Here is a 23,718-nt window from a genome sequence, read left to right as displayed (position 1 = left end):
ATGACCCTTGTCTAACGCCCTGTTTGGATGAAGTCAAAAGTGGGGTTCTTGGTACATAAAATTTGAAGTCCTCAATTAAGACCTCACTAAATTTGTATCCAAAGCACTTTACAATGTCTATTGTACCTGTTCCATCTCACATAACATCTTTTTTTTCTTCTGTAGGATAGCAAGTGGTTTAAATATAAGCCTGTTGAGACTAAAATTGCATTCAAGTATTTCATTAAAAAGGCAAAAATCTTTGTATCAGACCATACTCTCTGTAAGAAAAGTTAATTGCAAGAGCCTTTTTGTGCTCAGATTTGTTGTATCATGTCACATGAGTATAGAAAGGATAAAAAAGACACAATTTTTTATTTCTTATAGCCTCAATATGCATTTTTAAATGTAAATATGTGGCACGGCCTAAATTGACCCTTATTTTTTTCCAGTCTTACTTGGCTTAAGACCCTTTTAAACTAATATGATATGTTATTTGTGACTTTTCTTTCCATTTAAAGTACATTCAATACATATGTAAGGATTATTTATAACCAAAAAGCTTCACAAATTTAAAATTGCTGGAAAATATTACATCTTCATGTAAGGCCCCCTTTCATTGAAAAACCTCAATTTTTAGGCCCAGGCTGATATAAATTTCACTTTTGAATAATTATGCTAAGTCTGATAAATCAAATGAGTACTCTATTGCTTTAAATACATAATAAATGATATATTAGGGCATTTAAAAAGTATTTTTTTGCAATATTTTAATTTTCAAAGCCCATAATGTTGATAGTTGAAATTATTCAATTTTAACGTTAAAATTTGACACGCAAAGATGAGTATTGAATTTAACATATTGTCTATAATATATATCCTATTGTTATGAAACTTTGCAAGCAGTGTTATAATTAATTAAGCTTTGGTCATACCAAGTTTTTTTAAGATTTGTCAACTCTTTCTATCCTATTAGGTCCGAGACCACAATTGTCGTCCCTTGATTTTCGTTGTTCACGAATATAGTCCCTAGTGTTAACAGTGGGTTACTTGCCAATAATTTTTATACCCCTTCCAAATTTATTTCTCCATGTTTAATGCCTCAAATTGTAAGTAGGGGGGTGAAATTACACAGTAAAAAAATTTGGGTCCAGAATTTTACAGGAAAGTAGTGATTCGGTCCAGCTGAAAAAGGTTAAAAATTAGCACTTCGGAAGCTGTCAAAAGATTTCAAGACACCCTAAACACAAAATTGTCCATATTTTGAGTTTGAGGCGATGAAGTTTTCTATAATTTTGATATAATTTGTCCCAAAAGTAGTACAACACACTGTAAAAATTTCATTGAGAAAGCGCAGGTGGGATTTTTTTAATTTTCATTTATGTTCTAAAAGAAATGCACTACGAATTAATTGTGTTCTCGGACCTAAGAGCACGTTTTTATCCTGTAAACTTGTTTTATGATGATAAAATTTGTTTAAATAGAGGAATTATATACGTACTTGTATTTAAGATATCTTATACCACAAGTCTTACTCCCCTTCATGAAAACATTGGCACTGTTTTATAACCTAAAAAGGAATTAAAATTGACACAAATTATATATTTTACAAATTTGTTAAATTGTCAGCCTTAATTTTTATTAATCTATTCTGTATTCTGATTGTGTAATAGTGAGGTGAGTTATCTCCCCATGAAAGAAACATTCTTGCTGTTTATTGTACTAGTCTCCCTTGAAGTAAAAATTCTATTTGGATTTACTTTTCATGGTATAAAATTTTATTCCTGTACCAGAAAAACATTTATCAATCTGATAAATATCTATTTTTGTGTGTTGTAAATGTGCAAAATAACAAAAATGTGTGTTGCCTTACAGATATTCCTTATAGACTTTATCACATTTTTCCTGATAATGTACAGAATAAATTGGCTTTACAAATATACTTGCATTATTTCTTTCATGACAAAGCCTCAGACTTGTTTGAAGATCAATGTAATAATTAATCTTCATTCCAGCTGCTATCCTTGCTGCTTGATTGCTTACATGGCAAAGCCTCCGACTTGGTTGAAGATTTAAGTAAACATCTTCCATGGAGTTGCTACTCATCTGCCATCTGGACTGAAACTTGGACTGGCCGGCTTCTTGAGCAAAAACTAAAATTATCAATTAAATTATATTTATAAGACTTCTGTTGGTTAATATAAATGAAATAGACATATATTCCTTCAAGCTTCATATCTTGACCTACATCAACTGGGCCATTTTCAGCTTCTCATTTGGTGAAAAATTGTTATTTTGTTGGTACTTCATTTTGTGGTTTAGCCAAAGCCTGCATACACATCTTTACAATGAATTCAGTGTGATCAATTTAAAATTTTAGAACCTTTAGTCAACAACAAAAAAACATTTGACCTCTTTCAACTTTAAGCCTAGTGCATGTTTTTATCCTGTAAACTTGTTTTATGATGATAAAATTTGTTTAAATAGAGGAATTATATACTTACTTGTATTTAAGATATCTTATACCACAAGTCTTACTCCCCTTCATGAAAACATTGGCACTGTTTTATAACCTAAAAAGGAATTAAAATTGACACAAATTATATATTTTACAAATTTGTTAAATTGCCAGCCTAAATTTTTATTAATCTATTCTGTATTCTGATTGCGTAATAGTGAGTTATCTCCCACTGAAAGAAACATTCTTGCTGTTTATTGTACTAGTCTCCCTTTAAGTGAAAAGTTCTATCAGGATTTACTTTTAATGATATAAAATTTTATTCGTCTACCGGAAAAACATTTATCAAACTAATAAACATCTATTTTTGTTTGTTGTAAACGTGCAAAATAACAAAAATGTGTGTTGCCTTATATGTAATCCTTATAGATTTTATCACATTTTCCCTGATAATGTACAGAATTAATTGGCTTGAATATACTTGCATTATTTCTTTCATGACAAAGCCTCAGACTTGTTTGAAGATCAATGTAATAATTAATCTTCATTCCAGCTGCTATCCTTGCTGCTTGATTGCTTACATGGCAAAGCCTCGGACTTGGTTGAAGATCTAAGTAAACATCTTCCATGGAGTTGCTACTCATCTGCCATCTCGACTGAAACTTGGACATTCCTTTAAGCTTCTTATCCAGATCTGTGTCAATGGCGCAATTTTCTGTGTCTTTGCTCTTTTTGCCTGTAATTCATTAACCATTTTCATTTTATCTTTTAATCAGTATTATGAAGACTGTTTATTATGATCACATCATTAATTCTGAAATATTATGATCACATCATTAATTCTGAAATTAATGTATGCAGATAATTATCAGAATGTGGTGGCTAACCAAAACAATCTGATGAATACATTTTGAACAAACAATCTAAACAAAGTCATATTTTCCCAATTAAAATGTAAATAAATATGTAAATAAATATCCAAATTGTCAATATTAAGTCTATTTTTTGTAATAATTAAATTAGAAATTAATGTGATGCATGTTTTATTTCAAATCCTAAATTGGGGGGATAAGTCTATTTACAAATACAATAATTCTTTTAGAATTATATTTCATTAGAGAATAAATTTGAACAAGAAATTAACGACAATTTTGTAATAGAATTTCAAGTAGACTTTCAAAGGAAAAACTGATTTTTATTACCTAAATTTTTTTTTAAATAGTTTAAATACAATTGTTATAACCAAATACTTACATCATCATTATCTGGTAACTAAAATGAAACCATCTTCGTTCCTCAAGGTGTAGGACTGAACTTTCATCTGTGCTCATCCATCTGTAATACAAACTTAAATCATCTTAATATTTATGAGACAACAGTTAGTAAATTGAAAAAAAATATATACTTAACCTTGTGGACAACCTGTCAACCGGGAAAAAACACCATACACCTATAGAAAAAAGAAAGAAAAAAACACCATCCTGGACGCCACCTAGAGGAAACCTGGGCAAAAGGCATACAAACATGCACACAATCTTATCTTAACATACCTGCTGTCTCATCCTTTGACGCCACCTAGAGGAAATTTTGACAAAAATGCATACAAACACACAATCTTATCTTAACATACCTTTCTGTTTGATCCTTTGACGGCACCTAGAAGAAACTTGGACAAAAATGCATACAAACACACAATCTTATCTTAACATACCTGTCCGTTGGATCCTTTGAAGGCACCTAAAGGAAATTTGGAGAAAAAGGCATACAAACACACAATCTTATCTTAACATACCTGCTGTCTTATCCTTTGACGCCACCTAGAGGAAATTTTGACAAAAATGCATACAAACACACAATCTTATCTTAACATACCTTTCTGTTTGATCCTGACGCCACCTAGAGGAAATTTGGACAAAAATACATACAAACACACAATCTTATTTTAACATACCTGTCCGTTTGATCCTTTGAAGGCACCTAAAGAAAATTGGAGAAAAAGGCATACAAACACACAATCTTATCTTAACATACCTGCTGTCTTATCCTTTGACGCCACCTAGAGGAAATTTGGACAAAAAGGCATACAAACACACAATCTTATCTTAACATACCTTTCCGTTGGATCCTTTGACGGTACCTAGAGGAAACTTGGACAAAAAGGCATACAAACACACAATCTTATCTTAACATACCTTTCCTTTGGATCCTTTGACGTCACCTAGAGAAAACTTGGACAAAAAGACATACAAACATACACACAATCTTATCTAAACATACCTGCTGTCTGATCCTTTGACGCCACCTAAAGGAAATTTGGAGAAAAAGGCATACAAACACACAATCTTATCTTAACATACCTGCTGTCTGATCCTTTGACGCCACCTAAAGGAAATTTGGACAAAAAGGCATACAAACACACAATCTTATCTTAACATACCTTTCTGTTTGATCCTTTGACGGCACCTAGAGGAAACTTGGACAAAAAGGCATACAAACACACAATCTTATCTTAACATACCTTTCCGTTGGATCTTTTGACGGCACCTAGAGGAAACTTGGACAAAAAGGCATACAAACACACAATCTTATCTTAACATACCTTTCCTTTGGATCCTTTGACGCCACCTAGAGGAAACTTGGACAAAAAGGCATACAAACACACAATCTTATCTTAACATACCTTTCCTTTGGATCCTTTGACGCCACCTAGAGGAAACTTGGACAAAAAGGCATACAAACACACAATCTTATCTTAACATACCTTTCCGTTGGATCCTTGACAGCACCTAGAGGAAACTTGGACAAAAAGGCATACAAACACACAATCTTATCTTATCATACCTTTCCTTTGGATCCTTAGACGCCACCTAGAGGAAACTTGGACAAAAAGGCATACAAACACACAATCTTATCTTAACATACCTTTCTGTTGGATCCTTTGACGGCATCTAGAGGAAACTTGGACAAAAAGGCATACAAACACACAATCTTATCTTAACATACCTTTCTGTTGGATCCTTTGACGCCACCTAGAGGAAACTTGGACAAAAAGGCATACAAACACACAATCTTATCTTAACATACCTTTCCTTTGGATCCTTTGACGCCACCTAGAGGAAACTTGGACAAAAAGGCATACAAACACACAATCTTATCTTAACATACCTTTCCTTTGGATCCTTTGACGCCACCTAGAGGAAACTTGGACAAAAAGGCATACAAACACACAATCTTATCTTAACATACCTTTCCTTTGGATCCTTTGACGCCACCTAGAGGAAACTTGGACAAAAAGGCATACAAACACACAATCTTATCTTAACATACCTTTCCTTTGGATCCTTTGACGCCACCTAGAGGAAACTTGGACAAAAAGGCATACAAACACACAATCTTATCTTAACATACCTTTCTGTTGGATCCTTTGACGGCATCTAGAGGAAACTTGGACAAAAAGGCATACAAACACACAATCTTATCTTAACATACCTTTCTGTTGGATCCTTTGACGCCACCTAGAGGAAACTTGGACAAAAAGGCATACAAACACACAATCTTATCTTAACATACCTTTCCTTTGGATCCTTTGACGCCACCTAGAGGAAACTTGGACAAAAAGGCATACAAACACATAATCTTATCTTAACATACCTTTCCTTTGGATTCTTTGACGGCACCTAGAGGAAATTTGGAGGAAAATGCATACAAACACACAATCTTATCTTAACATACCTTTCCGTTGGATCCTTGACAGCACCTAGAGGAAACTTGGACAAAAAGGCATACAAACACACAATCTTATCTTAACATACCTATCCTTTGGATCTTTGACAGCATCTAGAGGAAATTTGGACAAAAAGGCATACAAACACACAATCTTATCTTAACATACCTTTCCTTTGGATCCTTTGACGCCACCTAGAGGAAACTTGGACAAAAAGGCATACAAACACACAATCTTATCTTAACATACCTTTCCATTGGATCCTTGACAGCACCTAGAGGAAACTTGGACAAAAAGGCATACAAACACACAATCTTATCTTAACATACCTGTCCGTTGGATCCTTTAACGGCATCTAGAGGAAACTTGGACAAAAAGGCATACAAACACACAATCTTATCTTAACATACCTTTCCTTTGGATCCTTTGAAGCCACCTATAGGAAACTTGGACAAAAAGGCATACAAACACACAATCTTATCTTAACATACCTTTCCTTTGGATTCTTTGACGGCACCTAGAGGAAATTTGGAGAACAATGCATACAAACACACAATCTTATCTTAACATACCTTTCCGTTGGATCCTTGACAGCACCTAGAGGAAACTTGGACAAAAAGGCATACAAACACACAATTTTATCTTAACATACCTGTCCGTTGGATCCTTGACAGCACCTAGAGGAAACTTGGACAAAAAGGCATAGAAACACCCAATCTTATCTTAACATACCTTTCCTTTGGATCCTTTGACGCCACCTAAAGGAAACTTGGACAAAAAGGCATACAAACATACAATCTTATCTTAACATACCTTTCTGTTGGATCGTTTGACGTCACCTAGAGGAAATTTGGAGAAAAATGCATACAAACAAACAATCTTATCTTAACATACCTTTCCAATGGATCTTTTGACGGCACCTAGAAGAAACTTGGACAAAAATACATACAAACACACAATCTTATCTTAACATACCTTTCCGTTGGATACTTTGACGACACCTAGAAGAAACTTGGACAAAAAGGCATACAAACACACAATCTTATCTTAACATACCTTTCCGTTGGATCCTTTGACGGCACCTAGAGGAAATTTGGACAAAAATGCATACAAACACACAATCTTATCTTAACATACCTTTCCGTTGGATCCTTTGACGGCACCTAGAAGAAACTTGGACAAAAATACATACAAACACACAATCTTATCTTAACATACCTTTCCGTTGGATCCTTTGACGGCACCTAGAAGAAACTTGGACAAAAAGGCATACAAACACACAATCTTATCTTAACATACCTGTCCTTTGGATCCTTTGACGGCATCTAGAGGAAACTTGGACAAAAAGGCATACAAACACACAATCTTATCTTAACATACCTTTCCTTTGGATCCTTTGAAGCCACCTATAGGAAACTTGGACAAAAAGGCATACAAACACACAATCTTATCTTAACATACCTTTCCTTTGGATTCTTTGACGGCACCTAGAGGAAATGTGGAGAAAAATGCATACAAACACACAATCTTATCTTAACATACCTTTCCGTTGGATCCTTGACAGCACCTAGAGGAAACTTGGACAAAAAGGCATACAAACACACAATTTTATCTTAACATACCTGTCCGTTGGATCCTTGACAGCACCTAGAGGAAACTTGGACAAAAAGGCATAGAAACACAGAATCTTATCTTAACATACCTTTCCTTTGGATCCTTTGACGCCACCTAAAGGAAACTTGGACAAAAAGGCATACAAACATACAATCTTATCTTAACATACCTTTCTGTTGGATCGTTTGACGTCACCTAGAGGAAATTTGGAGAAAAATGCATACAAACACACAATCTTATCTTAACATACCTTTCCATTGGATCCTTTGACGGCACTTAGAAGAAACTTGGACAAAAATACATACCAACACACAATATTATCTTAACATACCTTTCCGTTGGATACTTTGAAGACACCTAGAAGAAACTTGGACAAAAAGGCATACAAACACACAATCTTATCTTAACATACCTTTCCGTTGGATCCTTTGACGGCACCTAGAGGAAATTTGGACAAAAATGCATACAAACACACAATCTTATCTTAACATACCTTTCCGTTGGATCCTTTGACGGCACCTAGAAGAAACTTGGACAAAAATACATACAAACACACAATCTTATCTTAACATACCTTTCCGTTGGATCCTTTGACGGCACCTAGAAGAAACTTGGACAAAAAGGCATACAAACACACAATCTTATCTTAACATACCTTTCCGTTGGATCCTTTGACGGCACCAAGAGGAAACTTGGACAAAAAGACATACAAACATGCACACAATCTTATCTTAACATACCTTTCCTTGGAACCTTTGACGGCACCTAGAGGAAACTTGGACAAAAAGACATACAAACATACACACAATCTTATCTTAACATACCTGCTGTCTGATCCTTTGATGCCACCTAGAGGAAATTTGGAGAAAAAGGCATACAAACACACAATCTTATCTTAACATACCTGCTCTCTGATCCTTTGACGCAACCTAGAGGAAATTTGGAGAAAAAGGCATACAAACACACAATCTTATCTTAACATACCTGCTGTCTGATCCTTTGACGCCATCTAGAGGAAATTTGGACAAAAATGCATACAAACACACAATCTTATCTTAACATACCTGTCCGTCCAATCTTTTGACACCACCTAGAGGAATTTTGGACAAAAAAACATACAAACACACAATCTTAACTTAATATACCTTTCCGTTGGATCCTTTGACGGCACCTAGAAGAAATTTGGACAAAAAAACATACAAACACACAATCTTATCTTAACATACCTTTCCGTTGGATCCTTTGACGGCAGCTAGAGGAAATTTGGACAAAAAAACATACAAACACACAATCTTATCTTAACATACCTTTCCTTTGGATCCTTTGACGCCACCTAGAGGAAACTTGGACAGAAAGGCATACAAACACACAATCTTATCTGAACATACCTTTCCTTTGGATCCTTTGACGCCACCTAGAGGAAACTTGGACAAAAAGGCATACAAACACACAATCTTATCTTAACATACCTTTCCCTTGGATCCTTTGACGGCACCTAGAAGAAACTTGGACAAAAATACATACAAACACACAATCTTATCTTAACATACCTTTCCGTTGGATCCTTTGACGGCACCTAGAAGAAATTTGGACAAAAATGCATACAAACACACAATCTTATCTTAACATACCTTTCCGTAGGATCCTTTGACAGCACCTAGAGGAAACTTGGACAAAAAGGCATACAAACATGCACACAATCTTATCTTAACATACCTTTCTCTTGGATCCTTTGACGGCACCTAAAGGAAACTTGGACAAAAAGACATACAAACATACACACAATCTTATCTTAACATACCTGTCTGTTGGATCCTGTGACCCCACCTAGAAGAAACTAGATAAAAAAATGCATACAAACATACACACAATCTTATCTTAACATACCTGCTGTCCGATCCTTGGACGCCACCTAGAGGAAACTTGGACAAAAAGGCATACAAACATGCACACAATCCTATCAAAACTTACCTGCTGTCTGATCCTGGACGCCACCTAAAACATAAAATGAAATAGATAACCATACCTCACTTATAATTCTTTAAAGTGACCTATAGAAAATGGAGATAAAAAAAAAAAAAAAAAAAGAAGAAAGAAATACACCTATAGAAAATGGAAATAGATAAAAAAAAAAAAAAAAAGAAGAAAGAAATACACCTATAGAAAATGGAAATAGATAAAAAAAAAAAAAAAAAGAAGAAAGAAATACACCTATAGAAAACAGAAAGAAAAAAACACCATACATATGAAAACATAAAAATGAAATATACTGAGCCAAAAAAGTTTAGCAACACTTTTTTTTTCATTGTTATTTGTTGTTTCTGTTTTGTTTTTTTTATTAAACATCATTGATATAATCCTTAGTTTTACTTGAAATTTTAAACAGTCATACTTTTTGCCAGGTGATTGATTTCGTGCCATTTCAGCTTTGCACGTGTAATTGATGTTTCACTTTCTGTACCTGTACTTTTAAAACAAATTTTTTTTTTTTTGCACACACGTTCAGAAACACACCATTGGTAAGAAAAACACATAAAAGTTTGAAAAAATTGCATGAAGCATCAACCATGCCTCTCGGAAAATGACGGTCAGATGGCTCTTGGAATGGTTGATGCCGGCATGAGTGTTGCTGACGTCGTGGCTCGATTTTAAGTGCATAAGTCAAAAGTTTAGGGACTAGCAAACAGAAATCAACAAATTGCAACAACACAGGATAGGTCGATATGCTGTAGACCAAAACCAACAATCGTCAAGTGGTAAGTTCTTTCTGGCCACAAGAGTAGTGCATATTGACTAAGGGTAGCTGCTGGTGTTCCTGCCAATCCTTCATTGATGCACTAAGAACATGGCAGAGAAATTGATTTTGAATAACACTATACTTATTTCCGTATTTTGACCCTTCCGTGCTCTATACAAAAAATATCCTAATGAATATGAGTGTTAAACATTCATGTTGCTTCTGACATGTCATAATTCCATTTTTTTATTATCATTTTGTAATAAAATTTCATATTTTTGTTGCTAAACTTTTTTAGCTCAGTATAGATAAACATACATCACTTTCGATTCTTTGAAGTTACCTATGCTATATATTTTCTATAGGCTATTAAAAATATAAAGAAACTTAAAATCCAATTGTTCAGAGAACAATTGCAGGTCTTTCCACAAGTAAGGATAATTTTAATAGTATTCTTAAAATTTTAATTGGATTACCTCCCATACACTAGCAAATTTACCTGACGATATCGGGATATAGGTATTTAGTCGGATCTTAACACATACTTGTGATTTGTTTAAAACCAGTTTTTCATAAAAATAAACGAAGAAATGTCGAAATGTTCAGAACTTAATTAAATCTGTATTTGGGTAAGATGGTGCAAGCATACGATTTTTATTGCTTCTTACACTTTGAGAAGTGAATAAACTTTAGCTACTGTATTTAAATATTGTGTAAAAACGTTAATTATGAGCTATGAAAGTCAAGTGGCTCGAGCATTTTTCTGAGGAAGTTTTAAAAAATTGCAAAGAAATATTTTAACAGTGGGTTAGCTTTCATTAGTCTTCACTATCTATAGATTAACAAATTTTGGTTATATTTATAATTAATTTAGAATCATCATTGAAGGTGGAGCACGATTGTAGAGTTAATTAATTATATTGATGTGCCATTTGTATGCAAGAGTGACATTCCGTTGTATTATGTGCCAATTCGAAAAAAGTTATGCAAGTATTGTCTCCCTTTAACAGGTTCCTTATTTTATAATATATGTTTCTGATATAATTTGAATAATTACAGAATGTATCAATTCAATATATTTCAGCTTTAGTTATTGGTGTATCAAAAACATTGGTGTACGAATATCATTTCATAAATTTGAAACGTTTAAAATGATAACATACCAATATAAAGAACCATTCATCATTTTTTAAAAAGACTATCAATCAAAATCGAATTATTGATCATCCCTTTATGATAGATTGATTGGGAAATGAATCAGAGTTATCTAATGGTAATCAGAGAGGGACTAGCAAGCAATTTTAAATTGAAGCTTACTTAAGGTTAAAACAATTTTCCACTATAAACAAATGTTACTTTATACATTTAATATAAGGACTTGGTTAGCTAAATCTACAAATTTTATTAGATATTATGAATTTTTATTACAATAGATAAATATGCTACTTACACAGCTTTTAAATTGTTTAAGTTGTCTTTTAACCAGAAAAACCATTGTCCCCTTTTTGTCCCCCTTTTTTTGCCCCTTATTGCTTAATGATTTGTTCCATTACCCCTATAACAATCCTTTGTAGTATGGAAACTTGTGGTATCATTTCAGAGAGATTTATACACTTTTAAAAAGACAAGTTATTGACTGAAAACTACCACTAAAGGCTCTTAAGAGCCGGTGTCGCTCAACTTGGATCTATGTGCATATCAAACAAAAGACACAGATGGATTCATGACAAAATTGTGTTTTGGTGATGGTGATGTGTTTGTAGATCTTACTTTACTGAAAATTCTTGCCACTTACAATTTTCTTTATCTATAATAAAATTGGCCCTTTAGTAACAGAGGAAAATATTTTGTAAAAATTAACAAAATTAATGAAAATTGTTGAAAATTGACTATAAAGGGCAATAACTCCTTAAGGGGTCATCTGACTATTTTGGTCATGTTGACTTATTTCTACATCTTACTTTGTTGAACACTATTATATTATATATTATTATTAAACATAGATATTTTTAACAATTTAATTCCCTGTCAAATTTGCTCTAAATGCTTTGGTTTCAGAGTTAGAAGCCAAAATCTACATTTTACCCCTATGTTCTATTTTTAGCCATGGCAGCAATCTTGGTTAGTTGGCCGGGTCACCGCACACATTTTTTAAACTAGATACCCTAATTATGATTGTGGCTAAGATTGGTTAAATTTGGCCCAGTAGTTTCAGAGGAATTTTTATCAAAGATTACAAAAATTTACGAAAAATTGGTAAAAAATAACTATAAAAGGCAATAACTCCTGAAGTGGTCAACTGACCATTTTAGTCATGTTGACTTATTTGTAGATCTTACTTTTCTGAACATTATTGTTGTTTGTAGTTTATATCTATCTATAATAATATTCAAGATAATAATCAAAGACGGCAAAATTTCCGTAAAATTACCAATTCAGGGGCAGTAACTCAACAAGCCATTGTCCAATTAAACTGAAAATTTCAGGGCAGATAGATCTTGACCTGATAAACAATTTTAATCCATGTCAGATTGCACTAAATGCTTTGTTTTCAGAGTTATAAGCCAAAATCTACATTTTACCCCTATGTTCTATTCTTAGCCATGGCAGCCATCTTGGTTGGTTGGCCGGGTCACCAGACACTTTTTTTAAACTAGATACCCTAATGATGGTTGTGGCCAAGTTTGGTTAAATTTGGCCCAGTAGTTTAAGAGGAGAAGATTTTTGTGAAAGCTAACGACGCTGGACGATGCTGGACGCCAAGTGATGAGAAAAGCTCACTTGACCTTTGGGCCAGGTGAGCTAAAAATGCTTATTTGGGCCCCTTTTTGGCCCCTAACTTATTAAAACCCTTCGAGCAAGAACCCAAAAACTCAATTCCAGCCTTTCCTTTGTAGTTATAAACCTTGTAGTATAATTTCAGAGAGATCCATACACTTAAACACAACGTATTGTCTATTAACTAGAAAAATGCTTCTTTTTGGCCCTTTTTTAGCCTCTTATTCCTAAATGTTTAGGGATATTAAACCCAGACTGACACCAAACATTCCCTTCATTATATGGAACCTTGTGGTACATTAGGTACAATGTCAGAGAGATCCATACAATTAAACATAAGTTATTGTCCCGAAACTTCAAAAATGCTTGTTTTGGCCCCTTTTAGGCCCTTAATTCCTTGCCTGTTTGCCTCATAACCCTTACAAGAAATCCCAACCTTCTACTAAATAGTATGAACATTATGGTACAATTTCAGAGTAATTGAAATACTTATACACAACTTATTGTCCTGAAACAAGATAAATGTATGTTTTGGGCCTCCAAAATCAATCCCAACCTTCCTTTTGTGGTTATAAATATATATATATATAATATATAATGTGAACATTTCCTCTCAAAGTTGTCATTGTAAATTACAAATACAAAATTCGTTCTAATTTTTTAGCAGACAATATATGATTTACGCATGGAAACATGATGTACCTTTATTTTACCAACTATACTTTTCATTAAAATCAATATTTGAACGGGGACGGCAAAGTAAACTTTAACATAAACAATGATTTCAATGTATCCGTTAGCTTCAAATAGAAACAGGATAAAGGATATTTATAAATAAATGCATATACTTTTGTATCTGTATAGTAAGATGGTCGACTGCTGGACAAAAGTCCTTCTAGCACCGAAAAAACCCACATTTGCTTCAGCCAACAAAACACAGTTATCATGTTTAAATTGAGTAAGTCATGGACATTTGCTTTTAAGTTGTTAATCAAATATTCTACATTTATCTTTCAGCATGTTCATTTTTTGTTTGTATAAAAGTTTGCTCACGTCATAATCCATAGTATGTTTAATACATCTATTCTTTCTTCAGCGTAGACCATCACACTTTAGCGTGACCATCATACTTTAGTGTCCCAATCGCACTTTAGAGTCCTACATATATAAACCCCGAAACCAAATTTCAGAAATCCTTGTATTGTAGTTCCTGAGAAAAATTAGACGAAAAATATTTATGGGACGGACGGACTGATGAACTGATGGCTGGATCGACAGACAGAGGTATAACAGTATTACCTACCCCCACCTCCCCCTTTTTCAAAAGGGGGAAGGGGGTAAAATGAGTTGTAAAATGTTAATATTTTTGAACTATGAGATTTCAAGTTATTAGAACATATATTATAGACATTAAGTAACTATAAAGAATTGTATTACTGTATATATTTTATATAAATTATAAAATACATTTCATTCGAGTATAAGGGAGCTACCATTTGATTTTTATTGGGGGAGCTAGGATGAAATTTGAAAAAAATAGGTAGGACAGGAGTTTTGAGTAAAAAAAAAAGTCAGGATGAGACACTTGCAAAAAAAAGTCAGGACGACAATTTAGGTAAAAAAAAGTCAGGATAAACTAAAAAAAAAAGGCAGGACCGAACAGAGTGAAAAATAAAAAGGCAGGACAGAGATTACAGCTGAAAAAAATTGCAGGACAAAACTTTTCATCCTAGCCCCCCCATAAAAATCGAATGGTAGCTCCCTAAATTTGAAAAAGAAATTTTGGACTAATTTGTAATGATTTTTCAAGCTGTTTCTCCAACTAATTTGAAAACTACTTTTCAAGCCGTTTCTCCAACTAATTTGAAAACTATTTTTTATTATCTAACAAATTTTAACATACAATTGTAATCAGCAAATACTTACATCATCATTATCTGGCAACTAAAATGAAATTGTCTGCCTATAGGTGTCAGGACTGAACTTTCATCTGGGCTCATCCATCTGTAATACAAAAAAAATTTATTCTTATATGTATGAGAAAACAGTTAGTAATTGAAATAAAAAATATACTTAAATCAAAGTAATATGAAGATATCCAAATTGACAATCAGAAACTTTTCTTTTGTTCTGTTAGACTAAATTAGAGAAAAGATTTCCAAGCCCATGATACGCTGGACGCTTTTGAAGAATAAAGTTCCATAAGTCCTCAATGTTATAAATTTATAAAAAAAAAAATAATTAAAGGAGGTTTAATTTAATAGGTAGAAACCCGTCACCAAATTTTCATGAAAACTGCTCAAAGCACTTGAGTTATTGTCTGAAAAACGGGAAAATCCCCAATTTTTTAGGAATAAAATCTCATGACTTATAAAACACAAAATTTAAAATTTATAAAGATTGAAAGGGAGCTTACCTCAAAACATTTTAAAAATAATTATCAAAGTTTTAATGCCAATTGGTTTTAAGCATTTTGGAGTTATTGTTGGACAAGGTTATTGTTGGACAATATGTCCCTTAAATGGGCGTATAAAATTAAAAAGATGGGGTATGATAAGACAACTCTCCACAAGAGATCAAATGACACAGAAATTAACAACTATAAGACAGCCTGCGTAATGACAATATGTCTGGAGGATGTGGTATTTCAATAAACCTTCTGATCATCACAAGCCAATGAAAAGTGTTCAGACCCTGCATGCAGCTAAAAGACATTAATAAAGATGAGTAAACAGTCCAACGAGAATTCAAATGATCTAAAATAAGTTTTGACATTCATGCACAGCCCATAACTCACAATTTTCAGGAAGTGATATTACAATGAAAGATGACCTTAATATCACTCAGGTCACAAACTTTTAGAAAACATGATATGCTGAAGGCCACAACAAATTAATTTCTAGTTCTTCTTACACTTATAAAAAAAACTAGAGGCTCTCAAGAGCCTGTGTCGCTCACCTTGGTCTATGTGCATATTAAACAATGGACACAGATAAATTCATGACAAAATTGTGTTTTTGTGATCATGATGTGTTTGTAGATCTTACTTTACTGGACATTCTTCTTGCTACAATTATCTCTATCTATAATGAACTTGGCCCAGTAATTACAGTGGAAAATATATTCTAAAAATTTACAAAAATTTACAAAAATTTATGAAAATAGTTAAAAAAATGACTATAAAGGGCAATAACTCCTTAAGGGGTAAACTGGCAATTTTGGTCATGTGACTTATTTGTAGATCTTACTTTGCTGAACATTATTGCTGTTTACAGTTTATCTCTATCTATTATAATATTCAAGATAATAACCAAAAACTGCAAAATTTCCTTAAAATTACTAATTCTGGGGCAGCAACCCAACAAACGGTTGTCTATTTTGTCTGAAAATTTCAGGGCAGATAGATCTTGACCTGATAAACAATTTATCCCCTGTCAGATTTGCTCTAAATGCTTTGGTTTCAGAGATATAAGCCAAAATCTACATTTCACCCCTATGTACTATTTTTAGCCATGGTGGCCATCTTGGTTGGTTGGCAGGGTCACGCCACACATTTTTAAAACTAGATACCCAAATGATGATTGTGGCCAAGTTTGGTTAAATTTGGCCCAGTAGTTTCAGAGGAGAAGATTTTTTAAAAGATTACTAAAATTTTAGAAAGATGGTTAAAAATTGACTATAAAGGGCAATAACTCCTTAATGGGTTAACTGACAATTTTGGTCATGTTGACATATTTGTAGATCTTACTTTGCTGAACATTATTGCTGTTTACAGTTTATCTCCATCTATAATAATATTCAAGATAATAAGCAAAAACTGCAAAATTTCCTTAAAATTACTAATTCAGGTGCAGCAACCCAACAACGGGTTGTCCGATTTGTCTGAAAATTTTAGGGCAGATAGATCTTGACCTAATAGATTATTTTACCTCATGTCAGATTTGCTCTAAATGCTTTGTTTTAGAATTATAAGCCAAAATCTACATTTTACCCCTATGTTCTATTTTTAGCCATGGCGGCCATCTTAGTTGGTTGGCAGGGTCACGCCACACATTTTTTAAACTAGATACCCCAATGATGATTGTGGCCAAGTTTGGATTAATTTGGCTTGGTAGTTTCAGAGGAGAAGATTTTTGTAAAAGATTATTAAGATTTACGTAAAATGGTTAAAAATTGACTATAAAGGGCAATAACTCCTAAAGGGATCAACTGACCATTTCGGTCATGTTGACTTATTTGTAAATCTTACTTTGCTGAACATTATTGCTGTTTACAGTTTATCTCTATCTATAATAATATTCAAGATAATAACCAAAAACAGTAAAATTTCCTTAAAATGACCAATTCAGGGGCAGCAACCCAACAACGGGTTGTCCGATTCATCTGAAAATATCAAGGCAGATAGATCTTGACATGATAAACAATTTTACCCCGTCAAATTTGTTCTAAATGCTTTGGTTTTTGAGTTATAAGCCAAAAACTGCATTTTACCCCTATGTTCTATTTTTAGCCATGGCGGCCATCTTGGTTGGTTGGCGGGGTCACGCCACACATTTTTTAAACTAGATACCCCAATGATGATTGTGGCCAAGTTTGGTTTAATTTGGCCCAGCAGTTTCAGAGGAGAAGATTTTTGTAAAAGTTAACGACGATGGACGACGACGGACGACGGACGACGACGACGCCGGACGCCGGACGCAAAGTGATGGGAAAAGCTCACTTGGCCCTTCGGGCCAGGTGAGCTAAAAAGGGTAGCAAGAGAGCGAAAGTTTGTTGGGTTTTTTTTTTTCAAATTTCATTACTTGGCAAGCTAAAGAATTTTTACTAGCGACCAATATTATTTTTGAAATATATTAAAAAAATAAAATCTATGAAAAATATTTTATGCCACCTACTAACCTCTCAAAGAGATAATGTTTAAGCAAGGGTTTTTAATCCAGAGTTCTGAACTCTGTACACAATGCATCATATCTAACATTCATATTTTTGACCGCATGCAGTGATATTAATGCCCCACTCTGGCGAGGGTTTTACTTCCAGTTTGAGAAAGCCCTATGGTGACCATATTTCTAGTCCCCAGTCACCAAAGGGGGGGGGGGAGAAAAATTTAATAGCAATCAGATCTTTATGTATATGGTATATATTGCTCTGTGTTGAAGGCTATATTGTGTGTGAACTGTATTGGTTACATACCTCAACATATTTGGTCTCTGGTGAAAGTTTGTCTCATTGACAATCATACAAATTATTTTTAAAAGATTAAGTACATTGTTCAGTTGGATTGAAGTGCTATTTCAATTACCACAAACACTTTCTTATCAAATGTCTTGCTTTATAACTTTGTAATGATACTAAAAAATATAAATTAAAGTTTGGAGGAAAAAAACTTGGTCAAGGTCAGATTAACCATGCCAGACAGACATGTACAGCTGACAATTCTTCCATACAAATATAGGTAATCGACCCATTGCTTATACATGAAGTTCATGAAAAACAGACCAAAACACAAAAACTTCACAATGAGCAATAAACCATGAAAAAGAGGTCAAGGTCAGATGAACCATGCCAGGCAGGCATGTACAGCTAACAATTCTTCCATACAACAAATATAATTGACCTATTGCTTATAGTTTAAGAAAAACAGATCAAAACAATGAGCAATGGACTGTGAACATGAGGTCAAATAAAAAATGTGCGACTGACAAATAGATCATAGAATATTTCCATACACCAAATATAATTGACCAATTGCATATAGTATTAGAAAAAAAAGACCAAAACTCAAAAACTTAACTTTGACCACTGAACCATGAAAATGAGGTCAAGGTCATGACACCTGCCAGCTAGACATGTACACCTTACAATTATTCCATACTCCAAATGTAGTAGACCTATAATTGCATTGCAAACAGTACAAGAAACTGAACCATGAAAATGACGTCAAGGTCAGATGTTACCTGCCTGAGTTGGACATGTACACCTTACAGAGCTTTCATACATAAGAGTTTTCAACACCTTTTTCTTGTAGTATAAGAGATGTGGATTTCACCATCAAAACTTCACCTTGTTCACTGATCCATGAAATGAGGTCAAGGTCAAATGAAAACTGTCTAACGGGCATGAGGACCTTGCAAGGTACTCACATACCTTTTAACCTGAAACTGGACAGATGGATAGATGAACGGACGGACAAACGAAAAGACGGACAATGAAAACAGACGCACAGACCAGGAAACATAATGCCCTCCACTATTGTAGGTGGTGCATAAAAAAAGTTAACAAATTATAATAGTATCATTGTGGTACCACTCCAATGCATTGCACTGCCATTATTGGGATTATCTCTTCATCCATTTTATATTGTCATCAAGACATTGCAAAATCTTCCAAATTATTCAGAGGTGTCAGTGCTTAATATAGTGCCAAATTGTGGACTTCCACTAAGCCTTTAAACATATTGCATTATCAGTCTGATTAAAATTTTTGTTTTATAAATTTGAAGACGCAGGTTTCTTTTATAAAAAAGTACTTTTTTCTATACAGAAATTTCAGCTGTATAAATATGTTGACTCTATTATTGAAATTCAGGTGGTTTATATTATCAGACAAGAGGAATTACTTTCGGGAAAGTGTTTACTTTTGTGAAATATAAAATAATTTGAGTTTTAATAAGGCAAGGATTTTTAATTTATTGGTTTATTGGTAGACTAAATTCTTTTCATGCAGAAATTTCATTCTTTTTTTATTTTCCATTTAAAACTTTCTGTCATGAAGTCATGTAAAATAAACTTAGAATGAAATTCAAAACAGTGTAGCTGTGCCCATTGATTGACACATTAAAATCATCCATTGACTGGGACAATTTACGTGAACGTTTGTCTGTAACGACCACTGTTCACGACGTACCTACGATAGACATTTAAACTGTGGGGTCACCAAAGGTTTCTTAACGCCTTTAATTATAAAATAATTCGAAAAATTAATCAGGAATAACCTTTGTGTTTTGATTTATATAATTGATATAAATCAAAATATCGTGTTTTTTCTGATTAATTTTTCGAATTACTTTATTTAGGTGTTGAGAACCTTTGGTGACCCCATAGTTTAAATGTTTTTAAAAAGTACATAGTGAGCATTGGTCGTTACATACAAACGTTCACCTAAATTGTCCCAGTCAATGGATGATTTTAATGTGTCAATCAATGGCCACAGCTACACTGTTTTGAATTTCATTCTATCTAGTTCTCCTGAAAAGTTATTTTTGTTGATGACCTGTACCTTGACATTTTAGTAATTAAAATTGTTCCTTTTCATCTGTTCATTAGGTTAAATTTATAATTTCATAACTATAGCTTGCTTGGCATTTTTAGATAAGAGAAATCATATGGGAAAAAACATGCCAAGTTAAGGCTTAAATTAAAATATTGTTTGTTTGCAGTTTACCGACCGACCCTTGAAAATCCTCCCGACTGTGAAAATTTTATTGCTTTAAATTTGAAGAAATTTTTTTTAATACTTCTATTGACACGATCCGGAACTTTGGGTCCTTTCCGGAAATGATTTAAAGTCTGGGTCAATTACGCATTTCAAGCTCGGTTTTTCTTAGCTTCCCGTCAAACGTTCATGTGACCATTTAATGATAAAGCACATGGAAATTGTTTAGGACAGGTATTCATGAAGTCACGGAGGAGTACTTTACACTGTCGTCTCGTGTCAATTTTAAGACAAATAACAAACAAAAAAGTTTATTAGTAAACTGTTTATACAGATTCAGGCACATGTAATGATGTGTGATGATATCATTGACGATGATGCAGCGGATATTCATAACTGACACGATAACCATTCTGTCTCAAACAAATCGGGTACAGAATCTGTGGAGCCTGACTTTATGGAACCAATTTCAGTGGTTAAATAATTCGACAGCAGCTTGAAGTATGGCATATTTTCTACAAATCGTTGTGAAGACGACAAAGATGAAACCACTCCTCCGTGACTTAAATCTTCATGGATATATCTGTAAACACGCCTGTACGGAGAAATGGGCTCATTTGAAATGTTAATGGATATAGATCATGCCAAATCAATAAGAAGCAACCCTAACTACACAAAGATGTAGAGAAAATGAATGGTTAGCTTGAAAAATAAATATACTCTCTCTACATTAAATCTATCTTTGATTGCAATGAGTATGCTCCTTTAGGATAAGGGGGGCTGCCCCACTCATTGCAATTATTCTCTTTCTTACAATATTAAATATACCCAAACTGTGTGGCCTGTGTGAATTCAATTAAAACATGTCCTTAGGAGCTATGCTGCCAATTTTTTTTATGCCTTACAAACATTTCAGTACAGACCATTTACTTTTAATGGGGTGCTATGGATTTCACCCCAAACTTTATAGATTTCTTAGGTTTTCATTAAAGCCTGGCTAAAATATAACCTTATCACATATAATTAAATATTGTTAGAAATATGAAAACAGTCGAATGTCCTAATACTTTTTTTTCAAGTTGCCTTTTTTTCAATTGAGGAAGATTCAATGGTTATTTTTTTTTATTAAAAATACACTCTTTAATACATTGTCTTATAAATCTTTAATATCTACATTTTTCTGATGAAAATACTCTACTCATGAAAACATTCTAGTCCAGAAGCATACATGTCTGAATATATTTCTTTAAAACAGTTCTAGTCATAATGACATTCCTTGTTTATAAGTGTTCCAGTATTTAATAATTATACCATATTTTATGTCATAAATTGGATAATGACACTATGTTAAAGTTTCAATTTTGGTTAAAAAGTTTTTTTATCTGAAAATGCCTGTTCATTTGATGTTGGTTTTCAGCATGTCCAGTGTTTGTTGTTTTAAAATGTTTTTTTTTTCTTCACAAGAAACTTGGTTTAGTGTAACTGCTTGTTTAAACTGTATTTTGGCTGATAAAATAAAATATTTTTCCTACCTACCGACCCTTCAGTCTGAAGGTACAGTCGGAAAACTGCAAACAAACATATTTTTAAGGTTGGCCTAATTAATTCAAAATAATGCTTAGCTTACCTCTGACACATATTGTGCATGTAGCACATTTCCATAGTGACCATAAAATATGATTTTGTTGTATCATTTATGTTTTTGGCAGGACCTGCATACATTAAAATACAGGTTGCCACCCCAGGTGGAGATAACCCTTAAATTTGAACTGTGCATCAGTCAATGGGGTGACATTTTACTAGCTGTTGAAGAAAAACTTTGATTTTTTAACTTAAAAGGGGGAAAATATTTGGACATGTTTTGACCATACAATACCAGATCCAGAACTTATCATAAAGGGGGAATGCTGACTGTCCTAAGGGGGGCCCACTCCAGTCTTGCTTCAGTGAATCCCTATATAATCAACCAAATCTTTCCAAAGAAAACCCCCCCCCCCCCCCCCCCTTGGACCCGCCTATGGTTCTTTGGGTAAAGATTCTTCAAATAATATAATTATGTGCTCATTTGTACTAAGTGATTTTTACAATATTTTTTTTCATATCACTTGAATATTGTTGAAGTGTACCCCTCATAATAGGGATAGTCATTACATTGATAGGTTACCCCTCATTTGAGGGGTTGTTCCCAACCTGAAATGATTAATAATTAAAATAGTTGATAGTTGTCAGTACAACAAAAATGATAGACTCAACTATACAATCCTGTCAAGCACTGAATATGGTTTATACTACATAATACTTTATAGACCTGTTTTTTTTTTTTATTTCTATTTATTTCTATGGCATGTTATTTCAACTCGATTTACACCAACAACAAAAAAACACGCAGGCCGTGCGGGTCGAGTAGACCCGCCAGGGAAAACAAATTCAAAGCAGATAACTGATGAAATTTGAATGTTAAATCTTCTTTATGGATTGTCTTTTTATAAACTCGTTTTCAACAGACACCAAAATAAACTTGACATTTTGTGCAACACTTCTATTACTATTCCATTAATTTGTTAACATGTTATCATTAAAGAAAGAATAAAACTTACCTTGTGCAACCAAAGAGATATTTATCCTACGTGAACAGCCTGTTTCGTGTAACTAGTAATTCAAAATGAATTCCGTGATAAAGTGTTCACAAATCAGAACAAAAGAACTATTCCGCCAAATCATATAGTGCCCAAAAACATAGCCGTGAGGCATTTTGTCTAATGAACCATGAAGCCTAAAGACAGTATTGTGAAATCTGTTCAAGTTAAAAACACAAGTTTAACCTTTCTAAAGCCGTATCAAAAAGATACGCCAACTTCTGTTTGGTGATTTTTAGGTGCAAAGACACTTGAAATAAGGATATTTTTTTTTCATCAGTATCAATTAGTTTTCTAGTTTACAGAAAAACAGCATTTTGAACCATTCCAAGACTGTATTATGAAGTTCTTAAATTGA

At 33.5% G+C, this 23,718-nt stretch overlaps 2 long non-coding RNA genes across 2 annotated transcripts; both read right to left on the bottom strand.

The window, feature by feature from the left end:
* Nucleotides 1-1,450: 1,450 nt before the first annotated feature.
* Nucleotides 1,451-3,732, bottom strand: LOC143072940 (uncharacterized). The gene is made up of 5 exons (XR_012977349.1): nt 3,692-3,732; nt 2,923-3,173; nt 2,484-2,552; nt 1,927-2,132; nt 1,451-1,549 (listed from the first exon to the last, which is right to left on the bottom strand). It is a non-coding gene; the product is annotated as an uncharacterized LOC143072940 (long non-coding RNA).
* A 5,885-nt stretch (nt 3,733-9,617) lies between these two features.
* LOC143070755 (uncharacterized) lies at nt 9,618-23,400 on the bottom strand. The gene is made up of 3 exons (XR_012976683.1): nt 23,322-23,400; nt 15,217-15,294; nt 9,618-9,770 (listed from the first exon to the last, which is right to left on the bottom strand). It is a non-coding gene; the product is annotated as an uncharacterized LOC143070755 (long non-coding RNA).
* Nucleotides 23,401-23,718: the final 318 nt, after the last annotated feature.

This window comes from Mytilus galloprovincialis, chromosome 4, assembly GCF_965363235.1.
Source record: "Mytilus galloprovincialis chromosome 4, xbMytGall1.hap1.1, whole genome shotgun sequence".
Classification (NCBI taxonomy): Eukaryota; Metazoa; Mollusca; class Bivalvia; order Mytilida; family Mytilidae; genus Mytilus; species Mytilus galloprovincialis.
Note: the sequence above shows the minus strand (reverse complement) of the source record. Positions and strands in the feature narration are given on the sequence as shown.